The sequence below is a fragment of the Anas platyrhynchos genome, chromosome 2 (assembly GCF_047663525.1).
Source record: "Anas platyrhynchos isolate ZD024472 breed Pekin duck chromosome 2, IASCAAS_PekinDuck_T2T, whole genome shotgun sequence".
Lineage (NCBI taxonomy): Eukaryota > Metazoa > Chordata > Aves > Anseriformes > Anatidae > Anas > Anas platyrhynchos.
The window spans coordinates 62,882,923-62,888,853 of NC_092588.1; positions in this window are offsets into that span (position 1 = coordinate 62,882,923).

The following is a 5,931-nucleotide window of genomic DNA, read 5'->3' on the forward strand; positions in this document are numbered from 1 at the left end:
GACTGGAGTTCGTGTGTTATGTATGGGAAGCCATATGTTGTGGGCTGACAGAGTAGCCATTTTACGTAAAACCCATCAAATGGCAAGAGGTTTTGCAATGCCTGTCAGCTGTGGTGGTTTTCAAGTCTGCCAACAAATGAAACACATTCGTTTTTTCCCATGGGGAAACAAAACATAACAGGAACTAATATTACCTCTAGGATGAAGTTGCAGAGCAACACCACTTCTGGAGGAAGCCTTTCTTAATAATAAAGTATTAAACAAGGTTTCCATAAATTGAGAAATTGGAAGAAGTCTAATTAAATAAAAGCTTATAAACACAGGCGTATGTTTTTTTAAAATCCACAGGAATTAGCAAATTCTTGCAAGCTTTGTTGAACTTGAAGCTTCCTCTCACTCCCAGGCCATAAATGTAATCCTCAAGCTTAAAGGCATCAGCATCATTTGTGCCATGTATTTTCCTATTCCAAAGGATTTGACCGCATATTCAGAAAGTGCCACACCTATGCTATCATGCCCAGGTAATACTTTCTTCATTTCAAACGAGAGTTGCTGCGGTAGGGCTGTCAGCAAAACTAGCACACACTTCAGCATTTATGTCTCCTGCAGATGAGGGACCCAGACGTGACACTACAAGTTTCTTTCTGGTTATGTTCTTTGCACAAGATGGCAAAAGGAAACACTCCCTTTATACTCTGCTTTATCAAAACTAATCAGAAATTGCCTTCAGTCAACACACACAGAGATGGTGATTCAATAAAGCACTGAAGAACATACACAGCTTTAGGGAGATGCTCATTTTCCATTTACACCCATGATGATAAGCTCGTAGACAAAATGCTATGTGCGTGTTTAAACACAGCACTGAACTAGGCCTTTAAGCTCTTAGCTGCATTTTATCCCCATGGCAGCAACTCAAATCGCAACCCCAATAACAGAGCTTCACAGCAGTTCAGAAAAAACATAAGCAAGAAATCAGACCTGAGCCACAGCTCCACAAGCCACCAGGGACATGCTTTAACTCCCAGCTACTTGCGTCTGAGGGAAGAGCAGTGTTCAGGAGCAGACGATGACAGGGAGGAAGCTGAACGGAAAAATCCCATGTGCTGCTTACCAGATGTGCGTTACCACCATCCTGAACAATTCACCACAAACTTCGTGGGGGATGTCACCAAACATCTTTTCGTCATGCCTCAAGAAGGTATGACTTGCCAGCCTGAATAAGTATGACTTTAAGTACATTCTTCTATTGCATTCTCTTCTGTCAGCCTTAATATCATTCTCATTGTTATTTCCATTTTATTAAACTACAGTTTCTACTAATTTGGACAGCAGGTCAATTCCTGTACCATTCCCTACAGAAAACTTCCACTTTTATCATCTTTATACTGTTTTCATGATAAAAGGTCCACTTTGTTTCACCCCTATTTAATCCTATCAATATAAGTAGAACTATTTTTCATTTATTCAAGTATAAGTTTCAGAGTGTCCTGCTCTGCTTCACCAAAAATATAGCAAATTTTAACCTAAAATAAGAAGAGTCTCTTACGGACTGTATACAAGCACAGCTGTTATTTCAAGCATTGCATAACGCTGCACCTTTACTGAAACCTTACACTTTTCATACCCTCCTTAGCCAACAGTTTTTTCTGACAGGCACTAAGAGGTAATGAATTTGATACGTTGTCGTCACAATGTGTTTTGCTTCTTTTGTACAAATCTGTGGATTTTTTTTTTAAAGTGCTGAGTCTGCAAAAAACCTTCCTCTCTGCAAATTCATGCAACTGGTTTTGTTAGCTTCAGATAAGTGCCTGAAATAGGTGCACTTACAAGGGTATTTTATAAAACTTAACCAAAAAGTAGTTGGGGATGGTAGACGAAAACTTCATATGAGGGCCTCGGAAGCTTTTTGTTTTATATAAGTAATATATAAGAAAGTTCCACATTCCCATAAGGAATTGTTTGTGTCCAGAGCAGACAGGAGGGATCAGGATGGCTGGCATGCACCCTGCCCTATTTGCCAGGACCATGGGGGAGAGCTGCATCCCAGAGAGCTGAGGGTCCCCCAGAAGCAAGGAAAAATGTGAGGTGATGCCGTGAGATTTGAGCCCAGGCTAGAAAGGTCAGCAAGGCAATTATTAACGAGCCATGGCCTTATAACCCTGTAACCTCTAAAAGTCAATGTTATCACAGGAGGCAGGCGTTTTGAGACTTCCTGTGGAGAAAAATGTGTTCCTTGCTTGCACATATTTTTTTTTTTATATATATATTACTATATTCACTTGAATAATGAATGATCTGTAAGCCCCTTTGGTCCCAGGCTTGCCTGTGGTAGCCCTGGTGATTTCATCCCTCTGAAGTGCTACAGATACATGGACAGGTAATACATTTTGATGAAACACTGCTATCGCCCATTCTGCGAACAAAAAAAGTACTTTTATGTGCAGTATGGATTCCCGTATATGCCAAAATATGAGATAGTTTCACATTTGAACGGTTACACGAAAATACCTGTTTTGCATGAACTATATGAAAACATCTTGCCTATAAAACCAAAGGCACTTACAGACCGTGATGCCTTCAGTGCTGCAAATATATTGAAGATGCACAAGGAAGTTTTAGGGCTGTTTTATCGGTATATTCTCTGCCAAGAAAACTCTGCCAGTATCACGCTATTTAGGAGCTTGTATGATGGTAAGCAGAATTTGATAACAGAAAGTGAATGAAAATGTTTGCCAAGATACTTTCCCTTGGTATTTTCATCTTTTTCTCGAGGAAACTGTGATTAAGGGATTCACAGTTTTCTCTTTGTTCAGAGTATGCAAATTTGCCAAAATCAATTTTATCTGACTTATATCATCATATTTAATAGGTATACTTCCAATACTTTTAGCTAAGACAAGCATAGTGGTCAATATTCACCACACTCCCAAATGCAAAATTTAATTTTTTTCTCCCCTTACTTGTTGAATTGGCAAACTGTTGGATCTGGAAATCAAAGGGTGAATCTGCTCAGTGTTTCTTAGCTGGTCCTTTGCCTCTCTTCATCTGTGAGTTATTGGAAATTGTGCCCTGGTCTCCTGTCATGCTCCCTGCTCATCTTGACCCTTCTCATTTTCAGCACCTGATGCAGTTTTGTTCTGGATGACTTGTCATGACAACTCTGTCAGGAGACTGCCTCTGACAGCTTCAGCTGAATGTGCAGAACTCATACCGGGGAAAAATGAACATTTATAGGGCTTTTAATTCAAATCCATCCTCGCTTAACTCCATTGGTTTCCCTGGAAATAGTGTTATAGAGACACAATCTTTTCTCCTGGCACTTTAAACCTCAATGAGCTGCCTCCCAAGCCAACCCCATGGAGATCTGCCCTTGGAGACACAGAAGTTCCTGGACCAGCCTTGCAGTCACAAATCGCTTGTGTCCCATCTCGTCTGGTCCCATGGTCTGTGCAATTTTTCCCTGGAATAATGAGCCCTTATGTACATGCTCGCTTCATTCCCCAGCTGGAACACACTGCAGCAGTCTCACATCATTGATGCTGGAGCTGGAACCAGATGAGGTGTGTACAAAGCATAACATATAAGTTTCATCACTGCTTTATTTTCCAATTTTCGGTGAAAGAATTCTTTTCCTTTGTTCTATCCACAAGGTTTTAAACAATGTAGGTGAGACTGCCTGCATCTCTTATGAAAACTGCATTTTAGTCCTACTCAGAGCTAAGAATTGAGCCTAAGCCCCAACAAAGGGCTCAGAGCACAGGGAACCAGCACAATATTTTGATCAATCTGCTTTTCTGTTTGTGTGGCAAGAGAATAGTGTCAATAGTAATGAAAACAATTGTGACTAATGCAACCAACAAGACTATCATGGGATCATCTGCCACGTTATAATAGTAACCCATCAGGAGAAACACCTTAATTACAGCTATTATCTCTTAAAAGGGCTGGGTAACTCTTACATTAATCTGATTTGAAAGAGCATGTTGCCGTTATGTAGTGAAATGTTAAATGGGGCTTTGCTGTGTAATTACACGGGCCAAAGTAACTATGAATGACATTTTTGTGTGAGGGCTGCCCTGACTGACAGTGAAAAGCTCCGCACCTGTATTTTCAGTAAACCCACAGAGGATTATCTCTCGTTTTAAGGAACATATGAACTTGGGAAAAGGAGAGGGAAAAGAGTGCTAGTTACAACTGTTATGAGAGAAGACAAGGGAAGCATTTGCCTAATGCCAAGAGGCACCTGCAGGGAGCTCCCACTGGGTCCCAGGGATTAAAGCCATTCCCAAGTTTGCTTGGGTGATGGGAGAAATGGAGCAGATGTCTCTGCCCAGGGAGAACATTTGGCACCACAGCACACAACATGCTGACAAATTCTTGGGTTACATCTCAAAGCCCCAGCCTGTTGACAAGGAAGTTTCTGTACTAATTGCTCTGGGATACGGCAATTTTTGGTGCCAGCCGTAAGAGCTGCAAATCTGCAATCCTTTGGCAGGGGCATGCTCCCCAGAGGATGTAACCCATGAGCTATCTGGCTGCCAGAGGTGGCCAGAGGAAAGAAAAACAAGACAGAAATGGGATTTGTTCCTTTTTCTTTTTTTTTTTTTTTATTTATTATTATTTATTTTGTATATATATATATTATTTTCTTTTTGTCTGGCATCTCTTCATACAGTGTTTCAGGAAAAAGAAAAAAAAATAAAATAAAAAAGAGGAATTCATTTGGATTTGACACAGTCACCACAGACCACATTTTGGCCCACTAACATTATTATTTATTACTAGGCAACATAGCTTGGAGAACAGGCATCTGCCCCAGGCTTTGACAGACCTGGTGTGGGCTCACTGCTCTGCTCAGCATGATGGTTGTAAAGCTCAAGTGCCTTTGACCAGCTCAGCCTTACCAGGAGAAGGTTTCTGCTGTGGATGATGACAGCACATAACCGCACGTTGGAAATTAGCTGTCTTGGTTTGGAAGTGTACTTGCAGTGGGTATATTTAAAATAATGGGCATCAAGTCTCCAACTTCAGGAGCGCTGAAGCTGCTTTCTGCAGGGTTGGTTCCCATAACCAGCACGAGAGCTGCCCACTGCAGGGCATACCCCAGCCCATCTTTCTGAGATCCTTCTGCAGCAGGCTATGGTGACAAAGCCCAGGGAAGGAGCTCAAGGCAGCTATGGGTGGGCAGCAATAAAATAATGATGTTATAAGAGGGGAATGTGTGAAACTCAAGCCCTGAATTAATTCTGAATCCAGATGAGGTCTGTATCAGTATTCGTGCCAACTTTTCATGGTGTTGCCTGGTAAAATAATTAACACCAGAGCCTAAAGAGAGAGAAATGGGTCACAGTTGGTGGAGTCAGGAGAAAGCATGGTTTTAATGTGGCTGTGGAAGTAGAAATTGCACGAGGCTGCCAAAACACTTGGGTCTCTGCCATCAGCTGGGACAACCTGGCCCCAGTGCAGCTGGGCCAATGTAGGACAGCCCAAGATGTGGCCACGAGCTTCATGCAACCAAACTGTGCAAGGGTTTCTTGCGGTTGTTAAAGCTAAGGATAGCATGTTCTTGTTCTTTGCTTCCCTGCAAAGTCTTGTGTGAGACATTATTCCTCATGCCTCATAAAGAGGAAGATGGAGAAAGAGAAATATGCTCAAAAATCCCATTCAGGTTGCTGTTTGAGCAGATTGTTGTCATCTGCTAGTTTGGCTAGCGTGTGTCTAACTTTGATGGTGTGGCCAAACACAGTTTTTATTTATCACTGTTAATCCTTAGGAAACAGGTTCATTTCCCTGGAAGACAAAAACCAGGAGCTAGCAGACTGCCAGGGCTTCCTTTGCCAGCAAGGAACGAGGATATATCTGGGGAAAATCTCTTGTTTTTAGTGAGATATCCAAGGGGGAGCTGGGCGATGGAGCCTGGAGGAGCCA